General features: G+C 41.6%; 1 protein-coding gene across 10 annotated transcripts in view; it reads left to right on the top strand.

Annotated features, from left to right (window-relative positions):
* The window catches only part of ZHX3 (zinc fingers and homeoboxes 3), an 84,212-nt gene that overhangs the window by 53,220 nt on the left and 13,308 nt on the right, over positions 1 to 17,684 (top strand). For 5 of the 10 annotated variants that reach the window (XR_005122846.2, XM_054697630.1, XM_037498853.2 and 2 more), the window contains exon 3: positions 1,037 to 1,088. The exons of 3 other annotated variants lie outside the window; for them this stretch is intronic. The gene's annotated coding sequence lies outside the window, so the exon portion shown is untranslated. Of the gene's footprint in view, positions 1 to 1,036; positions 1,089 to 7,813; positions 7,827 to 9,386; positions 9,619 to 17,684 lie in introns of those variants that run through there. 2 more of the 10 variants (XM_054697634.1, XM_054697633.1) reach the window with 2 other exon arrangements.

Below are 17,684 nucleotides of genomic sequence, written 5' to 3'. Positions count from 1 at the left end.
GAGATTCCAGCATCAAAGTCTGTAAATATGGAATGTTGCAAGCTGCCCCTTCAGCATCTTGTGCTCAGCCTTTCTTTACTTCTCAAAGTGGAACCAGAAATCATATTTTTGAGATAGAAAAATGCTGGGAATGTAGGAAAAGTATCTAAATCTTAAGTATGTTGTTTTGTGGTATCACTATTAAAAAATGCAGCTTTTTAAGGAAAAATTACTAATGTGATTGAACTGAACTGTATTATACCCATGTAATTCATAGATCTTATAGGCACTCTGACAAAATAGAGATTATATATAGCACAGGAAAAGAAAGACAGTCCTACTTCCCTCAAGTGGCTGCCGAGCATAGTGGGAGAAACTCTTATGTAACTGGGTGTGCTCATTAGTTCTGCTGTAAATTCACACAACTGGGCCTCTGCGGATCCTTTGTTTGCCTCAGTGTTAACTCTTACTTGCTTCCTCTGTGGTTTTGGGACCTGTGCCTGGCACATGAGAAAATGCTGGAGACACAACTTGAAACACAGCCCCTGGCAGGCTAGTCTAGTGGAGCAGGCAGACAAGCAGGCAGCTAAAGCTCCTGTGGAACAAGAAGTGGTGGGCTCTGCAGCCTGGTGGAACCTGCTAAACATGCCTGGGGGCACTGGTCATACTGAGAAACCCCTTAGTTTGTGAGCAAAGAGAAATTACTTGCCTCCATGCACCTCACTTTTGTCATCTGTAAAAAGATTATACTACCCACATCATTCCTTAGTCTTACACAGTGCCTTAAAAATCGAATGTAGAGTCTTGTGCAATGTGCCTGGCCACTTAATTGGCACTCAGTGGACTTTTTATAAATATTCATTTCTCTGCCGCTTTTCTTTCCTCAAACACGCAGGCCCAACCCTGCTTTGTTTTCTTTTTACTGAGAAACATGGTCCCCTTTGTGAACTCCGCCAGCATTTCTCTTGAGTCTCAGAATTTTCTCATCTTCATTGTCCTTCTTTTTCCTTCCTACTTCCTAGGAGTGAGTATCCCAATTCTTTTCCCCCTTTCCTAGGTAACAGCAGCCCAAGGATGCGAGATTCGGGAGTGGGAGATGGCCTGTGAAGGTAAGGATGACAGTGTAGTCACATACACGTAATGGATCATAATTTCTCCTATTCCAGGCCCCCTCAAATAAGTTGGGGAATTCCAAGTTCCTGTAGTATTTCCTGTGTCTCCCTCTCTTGATTCAGTTTCCTAAAAGGAGAAAAAAAGAGTAGTGTTTTGCCCTCTCAAAACTGGCCTAGTGCTAGAATTTTTCCTTCCACCTGCAAATATTTTACTCTCAGCTGGGTCTTCTTCAAAGGGACCCCACCGTGGCATTACATTTGACTCCACTTCCCCTAATTTGTCAGTGTCTACCCAAGGGAGTCAGTGCGAGGAACTCAGCATATGTCTGTTCCTTTCCTACCTGGTTTATGGCCTCCCCTTTTCACATGACTCCTCCCAGTCCCACACCCAGCCAGGCCCTAGTTTGGGCATATCTTCTTAAGGTGGTGCTTTCAACAGGGAAAATTTGGCAATGTCTGGAGACTGATTATCATAATACCAGGGCAGGGTGGGAGGTGCTACTGGCATCTTGTTGGGAAAGTCCCTGGATATTGATAAATATCCTACAGTGCATAGGAAAGCCTCCAGAACAAAGAAACTGCCACTGAGGTCAAGCTTGAGAAACACTGAGCTAAGGGTGTCCTGCACAAGTCCTTCTCTGAGCTTACCTGCCTCCGTGCTCTCTGAAATGCTTGCTGCCCTTTTCCTTCTGATAGCCCCTGCAACAGGACTTACTCTTTCTCTCTCTCTCTCTCTTTTTTTAAGATTTATTTATTTATGCATACAAGAGCTGGGGTTCAGGCCAGAGATGCAGGGGGTGAGAGGATTCACCAGAGACAGAGTGAGGAACAGAACAGGCAGACTGTCCAAAACAAACTGCTGAGGGAAACAGCGGGCGAGACAGGAGAGGTCTGCTGCACCATGTGGGTTGCTTCCTGGCCGGGCCGGGCATTGAACTCGTGCTGCAGAGGCTGCAGAGGCTGCAGATTGCTTCATAGTGCAGTGCTTAACCCCTTGTGCCACCAGGGAGGCCCCTCTTTAAAAGCAGTGTAAGAGCTTAGTTATAATGAAGATGACCACTCAAACTCCATTTTATAAATAATAGTATTCCAAGACCTCATATCTTGCAGTTTCAGAGTCGCATCATGGAATGAGATTCAGTCTGGCACTCAACTGTAACATTCCTGCTCTGTCATAATAGATATCCTCTTCCTGAGCTTTAGCTTCACACAAGTAAGATAGAGATAATGTCCATTTCCTGAGCTTTTTGAGGCTGTGAGGAGATGTTAGCACAGAACCTGGTCCATGATGGTCAATCATATGTGCTCTGTGCTAAGAAATATGGTGGAAATGCAAGATTTCATTAAAAATTGAATCTGAAAAATGAAGCTAATATCTCAGAAATGACCCTGATAGTAGGTAGCTAGGGGTCATGTAGAAAACAGAATTGTTCCCTTTGCCTTGATAACAGCAATCTTAATTGCAGACAGCAACTTGCCATTACACTTTATGAGAATGAATAGAAACCCTCCAGCACCGGCCCCGTGGCCCGTGCTGTTCACTGTGGAAGTACTGGCAAGTGTTAGGGGTACTGGAAAGTTAATGCTTTCTCCTTATCCCATGGAAGCAGAAGGAAATCCCATGTGCTTCAGGAGATTTTTTTACACAAGAGATGTTTTCACACAGGAGATATTTCTTCCTCTCTTGGAACACTGGGGTCCTAGAACCATACCCTGAAAGCTGGGAGGTCAGCCCTGACTTGCGCTCACCTGAAGTCCACGGCTCTATTAGGGGCACTGCTGAGGTGTGAGAGGGAAACTGCAGGCATTTCACTCTCACAGTTTTCTGGTACCTGGAGGCCAGCAGATGAAGTGATATTTCATTTTGCTCAGGTATTATAATACATTAATTTTCCCCCACAGTACTAAGAGGTTACTAACCGTTGATCCTGTGGACAAAGGCAATTTGTATATACTTTCAGGTTAGGGCTTATGAAAATAATTTCAATATTCAACAGTGGAAATACATCTAGTACCTGCCCAGAGAATTCCAACCTTCCTCTATATGTGACCTTATCTCGAGAGAGAGAGGAAGTCTGTACAAACGGGAATGAGCTGATTCTATCCTTGGAGCTATCTCTGAAACATCCTAAAGCCCACAAAAATGTCGTTGACCTTCCATTTTTATCAATGGCTAAAATATGAAGAAACCCTCTGTGAGTAAGTTATATTGGTCAGGGGCCAATGGAGAGACGGTGTGTGACCAACTGGACATCAGCATCAGTAGCGCTCACACAGCCACTAGCAGCATCTAATGCTCATCCTCGCACTGTGCACCTCCTTCAATTTCTCCAGAAACCTAGGGCACTTAACACTACATCCCAGGACTTGGCTCTTCACTCTAGTATACTCTCTTGTGCTAGTCACACTTACCGGATGTTTGTGTCTGTTTTCTTGCCAGCCAGATGTCCTTAGAAGCAAGGCCTTGGGATCAGGAAGATCTGGATTTGAATCCCAGATGTTGCTTTTTGCTTATGTGTACTGAATCAAGTCACTTAACCATTTAACTTTGGTTTTCCAATTTGGAAAGTTGGTGATACTTATTTGTAGGATTGTTGTAGGGTTTAAATTAAATAAGGAAGTAAATGTAAAGCAGTTGTCACAGTGCCTGTCATGTATTAATTTCCATTCAGTCAGTTGGTGCAGTGGTGGTTGTACTTGAGGATAGAGACATTGATGTTTTTTATTCTCCCATTTCCACCATATTTCTCAGCAACAGAGCTGAGAATCTAGTAGCACTCAGATATTTTTTATTTGAAATAAGTGACAGGTGCACACATACAAAAAACAAGCGCTCAGGATAATTTGCTTAAAAAAAAAAAACTTTAAAGGGAATGTTTGTAAAGTGAGCTCATATGATATATAAGGAGGAGTATGAGCTAAGTGTGTCTGTTTTTTGTAGTAAATTGGGTCATTTGAAGAGAAAGCATTTGGACCATTTAATCTTAGCCCTCTGCTGAAATGACTTTACTTAGTTACCATTTAATGCCCTGTCTTCTGCCTTCTGGAGAATCAAGAATGGCCTGTTTGAGTGTGTTTTACTGTATCTTTCCAAACTTAGCTTGTTGTCCTCACCTTTACCTATATTCCTTTACATAGAGTTCCAAGACATTTTTCTCCTTGAGGTTCTACCTCCTAGAGATTTGTATTTGATAAATGATAAAGTGTCACTCAAAACCCTTGATCCTGGTGATGTCAGTCAAATGTAATACTGTACGAGGCGGGGAGGACATGGTAGTTGTCTCCATCCCCTCAAGTGCCTCGTTTCCCTCCCTATTCCCTTCCATAGCAAACAAGCAGTGGATGCTTTTGTCTTCTGGTAGAGAGATATTGGTTCCACCCCCAGCTCCAGGGAGGAACAGTGTCTGTTTGAACCTAATCAGGTGTAAACCCCTGCATGTTGCCACAGTGATTAACCTAGTGGCAGTTAGTGCCATGGGGATTAGTTCAGGTTGTACATGTGTCCCGGTTCAGGCCATCAGAATGTTTGAAAAGGGTCCTCAGGATTTTGAGAGGCTTCCCCAAAGTCCTCTCTGTCCTTCAGGATGGTTTGGAGACATGAAACCTGCAACTGCTGTGTCCATCTTGCTGTGATTAGGGAAGCTACTCATAGGATGCAGCTTTTAAATAAAGTAAAAAGAAAGAAAACAGATCCTTGCTTTCACTATAGAGCAACTGAAGCAAGCCCAGCCTCTGGACTTTCCACTTCTGTATGCCAGTAAACACCTTCTATTGTGAAAGCTGTTTTGAATTGAGTTTCATTATGAATCCAGTCCACAGGTAGATAAATTTCCTTCATTTTTTTGTGTATTGGTGATTCTATTCTGTAAATCAAAGCCCCACGTTGGAGGGAGGGGAACAGGAGTTGAAAGGGCTGTTTTTGCAAAGTTTGAATTGCTTATATGCTTGTACCTATACACTAATATTATTCAAATTTGTCAGGTTTTGATTAATGAAAAACAAATTTAGGCAAAACTACTGAATTAATAAATTTTGTATGTTTTTACAGTGGACAAATATTAAAAGCATCATGTAAACTTTTGCAAAAAATATTTTAGGTAGACAAATCATTACTCAGATAAATGTTTCTTCTGTTCTTCCTCTCTACTGCTATTCTTTCTCAAAATCCTTTCTCACCCAGTTTTCCTTCTTAGCCTATCTCAACCTCCATTAGAAACATTTGAGATAAATTTAATTCATTTTATTTAGATGGTTACATTGCATTTTAGCTCAACTCTTCAGGCCCTGTATTAGTGAGTTCTGCATACATGAAAATAAATACTGGGTTGAGTGTTTAATATCAAGGAGCCCAAACTGAAGTTCAGTACCATACAGCAAGTTGGGTATTAGACAGAACGCTTGTAATTACAGATGTCATTTTTTTGACTAGTAAAGGACACTGCAGGGGAATGCCTGTAATTGGTGTACTTAATGGATACCTACTGTGTGCATATCACTACTACTCATGGCCCAGCACTGAGTCGTTATCTCACAAAGCTGCAGTTCTTTGGAAAGAAAGACACATACACCAGATGCTATATCAACCAGGGCTACTTTTATAGAGGAATACATCCATAGACCGTTCTGGAACCTCTTTCTTAGAACCACTTGACCACAAGAGGACTCTGGAACTTTGTGTTTAATAAATTGTGATTACTGCTAAGAAATCTGCTATTTGTTAATGAAACATACTGCTCAAATGAAACATACTGCTTATACTGCTTTTTCCCCATTTCTTTGACATTTTTGTTTGTTTTAAAATATATGTATATAATATGTTTAATATATGTATATATTAAACATACATTTTTAATATATGTATATAATATATATGTTTTACATCATTGTTCGTTTTTGTACATTGTTTTCTTCCCCCCCCGCAGCAGGTGTAGCCCCCATAAAATTCCCACCACCAATTCCCCCATTCACCATCACCATAGTCCCTTATGCTCTTCCCTCCCCTGTTTTGACCCCTACCCCTCCCCTCCCCTGCAGAATGTCTCTGACTTATAGTTGCCTGCTAATTTTATTTATTTTTCTTGATCCCTTATTTGGTCCCCCTATATTCCTCCTATAAGTGAAGCCATCCGATATTTTTCTTTTTCCCTCTGGCTCATTTCACTGAGCATAATCCCTTCCATCTCCATCTGTGTTGCTGCGAATGGCATGAGTTTATCTATATTTTTTGATTGCTGAATAGTATTCCATCAAATGGCATTTTCTTTACCTTCTCTACTACCACTGATTCTTAATCAGTAGTTCTCAGCCTTTTTTTTTTTTTTTTTAAGCAATACATGGCAGTATTTGTGCCTAAATTTTAACACTCCTTCCAGGCATGCATCCATACAGACTTTGCTGCAAATTAAAATGTTACAATAATTCGTAATTGTAACTCTCATGGAAAAGAGTCTGCTGCTCCGGTCTGCATGGGTGTAAGCGCCTTACCTGAGAGCTCTGGTCACTGCCACTAAAGGATAATTGAATGCAAGGGAGAGAGGCTTATCATAAGGACAACCTTGAGTTGTCTCCTAATTTGTTCAAAACAAAACAAAGCAAAGCTTACCAACTTTGGTACTTCATGTTAGCAGAGCAAAGGCTTGCTTAGCTCCCCAGTAGTTACTGCTCCTGCATGCTACTTCGAGCATGCTAGTGGGAAGGCCAGGTTGAGGCAGCCAGCTGGCTGCGGAACCCTTATTGTAAGACTGTGCTGCCACTTTCTTGTGACACTAGAGTCAAAAGCAAAAGGGACTTGCTGCCAGTAACCCAAAGGGCTGTATTCAAGCAGTGACCTATTTTCTCGCTGTAATCGGGTTGGGTTTCTTTTTCCCTTGCAAGGCAGTAATCTCACATTCTTTTGAGTGCACGAGAAGCCAATTCCTTGTTACCTCTTTGGCTTGGTTGTTTTTCAGTTTGATGAAGGTCACTCTTAGTGGGGAACAAGAATATCTGCCCTTTCCCCAATCCAAATAAAATGAAAGTGTAGGGAAGTATGACCAGGTGAGAATAGATGGATTGTGAGGAAAAACAAAACAACGTGAATTGCATTAAGAGGGAGGTGTTTGGCTCTTTAGGTCCAGTGCTCTGCTTTTTAAAATCCTAATGATGCTTGCAAGCTAGTTACTTAGTTATTCATCAAATTTGGTTTGAGCCTCCTATGCACAGAGTGATAGAAGCACACTGATAAAAAGATCACAGCTCTTGTCTCAGCCCACAGTCTTGTGGGGGAGGAATCTTGTATCCGCAGTTACAATGCATGGTCGCCAGTGCTGAGAGAGCTGAGCACCAAACAAGGCCCTGGGAAGGAGGGGGAGACTGAGAAGGGTGTCAGAGAAATTCCTTCTTGAGCTTGCAGCCAGACTGCTGACCTCCCAGGGCTCTCTACCCCAGCCCATTCTCGCCTCCATCAGACCAGTGCCTGGTCTGTGTGGTTACTGGTTGGTTGGTACCACCTTGGTAAGTACTGTGTATAATGCGTTGGTGTCAGCTTCTTCAGGTACATTTCTCATAGCGCCTCAAGCAGACCTTTGGGACAGGAAGGGAAAAAACTGTGTTGTATGGCCCCATTCTGGCATGACGTGCCTGAGGTCTGTGCTTTTTTTTTTTTTTTTTTTAAGGCTTTATACCTAGGATAATATATGCTCAATCTCTTCTGCCTGAACAATGCCTCTCACCCTTTAAGACCTGCTAACATAGAATGTAAGTTCTGCTCTCATGTCCTGAGATACCCCTAGATAGTTCTCTGGTGTTGCCACTGCCTTTCCCTTTCCTCTGTTAGCACATACAACTGTGAGATTCAGCTTATTTCTCTGTCTCCTCCATTTCTGTGAATCTTGGACACAAGGCCTATATTTCAGTCATGTAGGACACACCAGCTGCTTAAGCAATAGTGAGTCACATGAATAAGTATGTAAATCATGTCAGTGAAGTTCCCACCCAGCACCAAGATAACTGAAGATATGGAAAGAACCTCAAAACATCCTTGATTGATTTTCAGACATTTTGAACTTGTAGAATGTCTTTTCTTCTTCAAAATAAAGAGAAAGTAAATGGAGAAAGTTTTGACACAGACCTTGGGAGAATATAAAAGGTTGCCTGTTGGCATTCAGGAGTAAAAAGGAAAATTAATAAGGAAGGGCTCTGTACACCATAAATAGAGTAGGGGAGGGCATGTTGGGAAGACACTCCATTTAGGTATTCCCTCACTTTTGTGTATGATAAACTCCTGAATGCAGAACAAAACTCAATTCAGTGGGTAGACAGCATTGTCATGTCTCAGCATGAAATGTTTGTGCCCGCTGATGTATAGAAGTCTGAATTCAGCATTGAAAAGGTGATTGGGAGGTAGTCATGTTTCATATTTAGAGAAATTGAAGTTGTGTAAGAGCCTTCCTGGTACCAAAGGGGACAGGGCGTAGTAAGCGCTTCGTTCAGATGGATGTAGCGATTAAACGCACAGTAGGCGCAGCCTGGTATAATTTCCTCTCGGCTCTATCATCTTTGGATCTTATATTTCGAGAAATCCCAGTGTATGTCAAGAGTCTTCTAGAGTGAAAGTTATGTACACCAGAGGGTGCTGTGTTGCAATTTTCATATCTTTATTCCTTTTTTGTCGTGTGGTAACATGAGATGATTCCTCTGAAGATTAACCATGAGGATTTGCCCTCAGTAAAGGGTGATGGAGCCTGAACGCACCCTCTCCATTTGCTGCTTTCTTAGCATCATAAAGGTGGTTGGAAGTAGCTACACCACATACTCCCTGAATCGGCTTTAAATGTAAACTAGTTCTTAGTCATTAAGTTCTCTCTTTCAAACTTGACAACTTTTCTCATGCTGCAGCTTCAGTCCATTTTCGGTATTCTCTCTCTCTTGTGGAAATGGAGACCATCTGGTCACCGTCATCTGTGTAATAACAATGATTGAAGATGGTTGTTAAGTCACCCCTCGGCCTTTTCTCTTGTCTAGGCAAAATTGTCTCTGTTCCTGTGGCCATTCCCCATAAATTTCATTTTCCAACCCTTTAATCATCTTGGTGGCTTTCTTTGGAAACAACATCAAAGGCTCAGTTTCAGTGCCTCTATTCTGGTGAGATCTGGGTCTCAAGCAAAGGCTAAAATGTGACTGTTTTTAACCATCCCGTTTCCATAGCCAACCCTCACACTTTCGGGCTGATCAGAAACCACTAACCATTAGGACTCATTTACTGTCTTTTTGTTGTGATAAACTTTATAAATATTATTAATGTGTTGATTTTATTTAAAATAAATTTTAGCTAGTAAATAATGCTATTGGTTAATAGATTTTTGCAGCCCTGTTTGTTGCCTTTAAGAAACTTTTCGGAGCTGTCTGATTGTTAATAGGAAGTGTTATGTCTTATTGGAGGATAATCTGAGCCTTTTTTGTGTTTCCTTCAAGTATTCACTCAACATCTGAGAGTGTTTACTGAATGTCGGGCGCTGTGCTGGGGATTGAGGATGCAAAGATGAACACGGTATGACCCCTAACTTTAAGGAGCTCACAATAGAGAGGAAAAGTCAGATATGTACCCCAAAAATTACATGACAAGGTGGGATGGTTTAGAAAGTTTAGAAAGGCTTCACTGAAGATGTTATTTTTTAATTTTTTAAGTTATTTTTATTTTTTGTGGGACCCTCGCCGGCTACCGGGGAACAAACCGGTGCTTCAGAGGCTGCAGGCAGCCTCTCAGCCCAGCGCTCAACTGCTACGCCACGAGGGGAGGCCCTGAAGGTGTTATTTTTGAGCTGGATCTGAATATGAATTAGTCTTCAGGTATGAGAGGTCTAACGGAGACTAGTGAGGGGACGCTAAGACCTGTGAGGGCCAGGAGACTGATATGCAGTGAACACTAGGTATGGTCATGCATGGAATTAAGGGATTGGAGAGGCGGGGACATGTCAGACTGAAAAACTGCCTATGCGAAGCCAAGTATCCAACAGAAATACACCGTGAGCTGCATGTCCCATTTTAAAATCTTAGGGGCCACACTTTTAAAACTAAAAATAAATAAATCAAGAAATAAGCTACTAAGCCTTGAAAAGTCATGGAGGAACCTTAAATGCATATTACTAAGTGGAAAAAGCCAATCTGAAATGGCTGCATACTATATAATTCCAAATATATGCCTTTCTGGAAAGGCAAAGCTATGGAGACAATAAAAAGATCATTGGTTACCAGGACATGGGGAAAGTAAGGACAGACAGAGGGAACACAGAAGGTTTTTAGGGCAGTAGAACTGTTCTGTATGATACTACAATGGTGAAAACATGTCTTTATAAATGTGTCCAAATGCATAGAATATGCAATACCAAGAATGAATTGTAAGGTAAATTGTGGATTTGAGATAATAATGGTGTCCATGGAGGTACATCAGTTGAGTCAAGTATACCATTCTGGTGGGGAGCACTGATTAATGGGAGAGGCTATACATGAGTGGAGGTAGGGGTGGTATGGGAAGTCTCTGTACCTTCTGCTTAATTTTGCTGTGAATCTAAGTCTGCTCTTTTAAAAAGTATAAAGAATAAATAAATGAACAAGTCAAATTATTTTTAAGAATATATTTTAGTTAGCCTAATATATCCAAAATATTAATATTTCAACATGTAATTAATATAAAGGTTTCTAATGATGTATTTTAAATCATTTATTTTTGTACTAACTCTGAAATCTAGTATGTACTTTATATTTACTGCACACCCGCAGTAGCCACATTTCAAGTACTCAGCAGACATATGTGGCTAGTTGCTACTGTATGAAATAGAGCAGGTCTTTTGAATGTTGAAACCTGGGCTTGCCTGACTCAAAAATTCTTCACTACAGTGCCCTCCCCTCCATAAGCACTGCAATGAAAAGCACAAAAGGGAGGGAGACTGCAGACTTATTTTTGTGCTGTTGGCTATTGTCTTCTGTGCTGCCTGGCGGCCCAAGTTCAGTGTGTCTAGAGCAGCATTGTCCACTAGCGATGTGATGGGAGCTACACTTGTGATTTTAAATATATCAGGAACCACATTGAAAAGTAAAAGGAAAGAGATGACAAAAAAATTTTAAATGTATTTAACCCAGTATACCCCACATATTATTTTAGCATGTATTAAATATTAAAAAGTATTAACGGAGGCCAGTAAATCAATGGAATAGCTTAGAGAGCCCAGAAATTCCTCATGCATATTGTCAAATGATTTTTGACAGGCGTGCCAAGACCATTCAGTGGGTAAAGGATAGTCTTCCACAAATGATTCTGGGAAAACTGGATATTCCCCTAAAAATAATGCTGTTGGACCCTTACCTTATACCTTTACACCTTTCATTTAAAGACATTTCTCCAAAGAAGATAAACAAATGGGAAGATAGGAAAGGGCAGCATAAAGGATGCAGGAGTCATTTTTGGAGATGGGGTTGGAGAGTGAGAAGAAGTTCTAAGCATAGAGCATGATGGTTGATTTTTGTTATTTACTTTTTTTTTTTCTCATGAATTCCAAGGTAAGGGGAAGCAGAAACAGTATAGTTTTTAAAACCTATGGGAACAGTGGGAGTTGGAAGTGATGGATCTGTAGCTCGGCACTTTTCAGGGCTGGCAAGAGTGATTTGAGAATCACTTAGCTGTAGAAAATTTGAGTCTTGAACAGAGGTGAGTTGGCTCCCTTGTGAAGAGCTTGTAGAGATGCAGGATTCTTTGGGTCCTGAATGGCTTTGAGACTTGGAAGAAAGCTGCCAAGGGGTCAGAACGAGCCACTTGACCAGTGCACTTGGTGCAAGCAGTTTGGACAGAATAGGGAGAGAGAATGGAGACTCCAGCGTACCAAAGGCTGAGTAGGGAAGGAAATTGAATAAGTGGGGCAGTAGCATCTAGATCTGTGAAGGAGGAGAGCTGGCGGGAGAGGGCCAATTAAGGGAATAATTTTTATTATGAGAGTTAAGTGGTATTTTAAAAGTAAGTCATGAAAATTTGTTGTCCAAGACTATCATAGAAACACCACCAAGCCAGCAGTTCTTTTGTTTCAAGATAACAAAAGATAATCAAATATAATTTTACCAAATTTGTGATGGCAGGTACATGCCATCAAATTCTCATATATGCCATCAAGAGAAGCTTAGAAACTGGGCCTCCCTGGTGGTGCAAGGGGTTAAGTCTCAGCACTGTGAAGCTATCCCCAGCCACTGTAGCAAACCCACATACACCTGCAGATCTCTCCTGTGTCACCTCCTGCTCCCCTCAGCAGTGTATTTCAGTAGATCTGCCTGTTCTGCTCCCCACTTTGTCTCTGGTGAATCCTCATACCCCTCACCCCTGCACCTCTGGCTTACACCCCAGCTCTTGTCTACATAAATAAATAAATCTTTACAAAATAGATAAAACAAAAAGGGTGTTCAGAGACTATCTCCAAGGGCTGTGATATTTAGGAAGTGAGGTGCTATAGGCATGGAGGGTCCCAGCTGCTGTTGCTTCTGTGGCCCTCTGAAGTCTGCAAGGGCCTTACGGGCCACAGAGCACACTGTAATAAAAGACGGGCCTGAAACACCCCTGATGAGGTGAGAGGGTGGAGTTCTAAGAAAGCCCAGAGAACTGTAAACAAGCACCTGAAAATGTGTATAAGGGTAGCTTTAGGGTGAAAGAATCCCAGTCCTTCCAAATTCCAGCAGTGGTCCCTAATTCACTAGCATAGTTCACCTCTCTGGACTGCAAATTCCTCATCTGTTTGGGGACCGAAAGTAAATACAACTTTTACTTTTAATATATTTCTGGTGGTTTAGTAATGGTATTGGAATGATTAAAACATGCTTTCTTCTAATTCTCTCCTGGTTGGGCTACATCTTGAATGCTTGTTCACTTTTAATTGCTACATTTTGCGAGAAACACCGACAAATAGAATGTATTCAAAGAACTGGTCACTAGAGAGAATATGGAATGAATCCTGGCTGCTTCTACTTCATCTCCATGACTTTCTTAAACTGTAGGAAAGGCTGATGTATAGAGATAGTGGAGTGGTCATGTAGTGAACAGTGTCAGCTTGTCTCGTATCTATTCGAAAGGCAGATCTAAAGCACGGAATCAGGTCCAGCTAAGAAAGGAACTTTGTAATAAAGTACTATATGTGATTATGCGCTCCCAGACTGTGAAAATACTCAAACGGAGACTAGATGACAGGTTGCTGTAGGGGTTTTTAATTGGTAAATTTAAACTCCATCTTGGTTGTTTCTGAGTTATTTTAGAATTCTGGCTTTAAGTGGGAGGGAGGCAGAATATATTTGGTTGTCAGTATTATATTTAATTGTATGTGAAACGACCATGTACGTCACTATAGAAATTAAACCAGAAGCCCATCTGTATTCATTAGAAGTTTGAAATGGAAATGAGCTCTGATGGTATTCACCCCGCCGCGTTTTCTTTAAGGACCTCTGCCCCAGTTCCCTTAGCCGCTCACTTCTTCACGCATTGAAATTCACACACTTGGGCAAATGTGCTGATGCTTTTTCTGTTTATACATTCAAATTTTAATTGTTCTAAGCACATAGCACATTCACGTTGCTTAGAACTTTAAAGGTTCATAGAGAAAAGCTTTTCTCTCCTGTTTCTCTCCCCAGAGGCAATTAATTGTTCATACTCTCATGTATTCTCATGCATTCATCTAGGGATACTGTAAGTATATATACACACACATGTAGTTGTTTTCTTCTGCACTTTGCTTTTTGAAAAGTCAACATACGTGAAGGTATCTTGAAGATTAGTCCATACCCATATAAAAAGTGCTCCCATGTTACTTCACTCCCCTGACAGTGGGCATTTAGGTTATTTCTCGTTATTTGCTATTAAGCGTTGACAGTGTTATACATACATACATTACTGCACACATGTACACGCATATTTGTAGGCTGTGTTCCTGGAGGTGGAATTGCTGAATTAAATAGGGAATGAGCATTCCTAACTTTGTTGGTTTTTTATGTAGTTCTCAATAGAGGTTTTACAAATTTTCTCTCTTGCAAGCAGTGTGCCTTATTTTCTGATACCCTTGCCAACTCAGTATATTCAGATGTTTAAAGCTTTTCCAAAGTAAATAAAAGAATCAGTGATTTTAATTAGTATTTTTCTTACTCTGGATGTAACCAAACCTCCTTTCTCATGTGTGCAATCTTGCTGGGTTTTGTAGTGAGGCCATTGAGGAAGTCATCAGTGCAGTTGACCCTGGAAGGAGGAGGAGCATCACACCCACGGAGTGAGCCAGGGAGTGCGTTTTTAACTGAATGTTCTTGAGAATCAAGCTGGCCACTAGCCTGTAGTCTGTTTAGCCTGTAAACTATCTGGCCCACACTGGAAAAATTCAATTAAAACAAAACAAATGTAATTCAGAAGTAAAACCACATTCAGAACAAACCATTTGTATTGATTTAAAAATTTTTTAGTTTTTAATTTTATAAAGTAATTTACTTTCGTACTTGGGACAAAAGTTAGGGTGTAAACACATTTTAAAGTAACACGTTAAAAAGGAATCGTCCCATACCTCCATGGGTGCAGATTCTGGCTTGTTGGCTCTAGTGGTATCCTAGGTTTGCTCCCAGCCTCCCTGTCCCAACCCTTTATCCTCCCACCCTCCCGCCTCTCTTTGTGTGTTTGGCAAAGACTGTAGTCTTTTCACTGGGAACACTGGCATTGCACAGCCTCTTTGCTCATTAGTATGACCCAGTAGTTTTCTGAAACAGATGTGACCAAGCCAGCTCAATTCAGTTTTTTACTTGGAAAGAGAACTTCCAGTCTTAGCAGCACATACTGTCTTTGCTTTTTGCAATGAACTTACCTTACCAGGCCCAGCCCTATCTTCGTTGATGGCAACACCATCCTTCTAATTGCTGAGATGAGAAATCTGTTACCCCTGATTCCTGTGCGTACAATGCTCACACACTCCATCCAGTCCTTTGGGAAATCGAATGGCTCTGTTTTTACAGTGTATTCAGCAGATTCTAGTCACTTTCCTTTACCTCAGTCTCTACCATCTAGTCCAAGCTGCTGTCATCTCCTGCCTGGATCACTGCCATAACCTCCTGACAGGCTTCCTGCATCTCCACTTGTTTTTCCTGTGACTGTTCCAGCACAGCCTGTGGGGTGTCCTGTAGGACACAAGTTGGATCATACCAACCCTGTTCCAAGCCCTCCATGGCTCTGCCTGCCTCAGAGAAACCCAAGTCATCACAACAGCCCTGCACAGTTGGCCTCCTCACCTCATTGCCCTGGCCTGCTCTCTCAACAGTTCCCATGAGGCTGTACTGGCTGCCTTGCTGTGTTTTGAACACACCAGGCACACTCCCACCACTGGTCCTTGAACCAACTAGTGCCTCTGCAGGCTCTTCCCACACATCCACGGGGGCCCTTCCTCCCCTCTGTGTCTCTGATACAGTGTCACATTCTCAGCAGGAACTCCCCAACCATATTTAAAATTCACCTCATTTCCTCCCCATCCCCTGTACTTCTTGTTCTCTCTCCTGCTTTATTTCTCCCCTTTGCACTTAATACAGTTTCATTTACTTATTTGTCTTTCCCCCCAAACTAGAATATAAACTCCAGGAAGGTAGAGGTTTGTATATATTTTTTATCCAATATTCTAGAATCTAGAACAGTGCCAGGCATAGCATGGGCCCTTAGTAAACATTGTTAAATGAGTTCATGATCCTTTTCTGTACCAAACTTGTCCCTCAAAGTATGCCAGACCTAAACTGGAACACCGAGTGTCATCTTTTGTTACTGGTTCTGGTGATGTGAATTAAATTCCAGAGCCCTGGTCCATATTTTTTCTGGGGGAATATCATGGTGTAAATAATCTGGCATCATGTTACTAACAACTTTTATGGAAGGATTAAATATGTCTCAAGAAACTCCATTAAGTAAAGTGATAAATATATTCAGGCTCCATCTGAAGACTGAAATTTAGACTCAGGTGCCGCTCTTGAGAGGTCTGCAGACAAACAAGAGCGTGTTGGGAGAAGAGCCGTGGGGAAGGTGTGGACGCTTGGAGTCAGGACAGGAAGTGCAGGAACAAGGTGACTGGCGTGGGAGGGGAGAAGGCCCTTGGGGAACATGACTTTCAGATGGTGAAGAAGGTATCATTTAGAGGATTAATGGATCTACAGATTTCTTTTTTTTTTTTTGGAGACATATAACTATTTTTTTATGCCCCTCTACCCTATCAATAGTAGATCCTGCTTTTGTGGGACCTGAACTTTAGTAGGGATTCTCTTCTAAGGGGGAAAAAAATCATAAAGAATATAAGTATAAATTCATAAAAATATGGATACAGGCCTTGGAAGGTGTCCATATAAATGAGGGCCAGAGAAGCTAGAACTTCATCGGCCTCACAGTACATCCACCACATGCAGATCTAATGTGCCAGCAAGACGGAACTCTGCATAGTTCCGCAGAGTCTTTTCTGTTCCCTCTGTAGCTTTGCGTAAAGTGGCCCGTCGATCTAGAACCCTTTTCTCAGCATATCTACTTGACAGTATCTACTTATCCTTCAACCTCTAACTCAGTGACTGCCTCCTCTGTGAGGAGCCTCCCAGGTCCCCCAGAAACTTGGGTGGGTGATGAGTCTTTCCTGTGCTCCCATCGAAGTTTACACTTGGCTTCTTGTTGGATTTCGATTGATTTGCTGGTCTGACTTGCCCATACTGTGTGTGTCAGCATGGGCTGAATTATGTTGTAGTAACAAGCAACTCCAAAAACCTCAGTAGCCTGAAACAACAAACATTACTCCTTATGCACACTTTGGGTACATTGTGGATCAGTTTTTGTTCTCCCGTTAGGATCCAGGCTAATAGAGTAGCTACACTCTGAACCCGGCTAGAGAGTAAATAGTGAGGCAGAACCTGTACTTTCTTCTAAAGCTTTCCTTGGAGATGACCCATTTGATTGCATTTCATCGGTCACACCTAATTTTAGGTGGACAGGGAAATCCAGTATGCCCAGAAGGAGAGCAAGTGCTAGAACGCAGATTTATTGCCTAATAACCACAACAGATTATTGACTTCTTGAGTACATGAATGACATCTTTTCAAAAATCTTTGTATACCCAGTGCCTAGTACATAGCATTCAGCAAAGGAAATATACAGAAAGGTAATTTGGGGTGGGGGGTGGCTTTCAAGGAGCCATTTCCAACATCTTTAACTTCAGTAGTAGCTCTGCCGACCTTCCTGTCTCTGCTGATGCTAAGGCAGAGGCTGTCCAACTGCCTAGTGATACTTAAAGGTGATTTATGCAAAGATTAGTCATTGAAATATGTGCTCTGTTAAATCCCCTTAATTCCGAGACCTCTGTGTTTATATCATAACCACCTTTTTGAGCGTGAGAAAGAATAAATTTGTGTTCACTATGGAGGTGATAACATCTGACTGGGGCAAGCTATTTCTGTTCATGACTTGACAAAAATAAGAATTTTTGAGGTAGAAAGCACATAGAGAATGTGCTCAGGTAAATGATGGCTACTGAATGCAGGAGGGACTGTGACCCTTAGATATCCAGAGAGTGACACTAGCCACTCTGGGCTTGACAGTGC

This window comes from Talpa occidentalis, unplaced genomic scaffold, assembly GCF_014898055.3.
Source record: "Talpa occidentalis isolate TD23 unplaced genomic scaffold, MPIMG_talOcc4v2.1 talOcc4.10, whole genome shotgun sequence".
Taxonomy (NCBI): Eukaryota; Metazoa; Chordata; class Mammalia; order Eulipotyphla; family Talpidae; genus Talpa; species Talpa occidentalis.
This window is presented reverse-complemented; position numbering and strand designations above follow the sequence as displayed.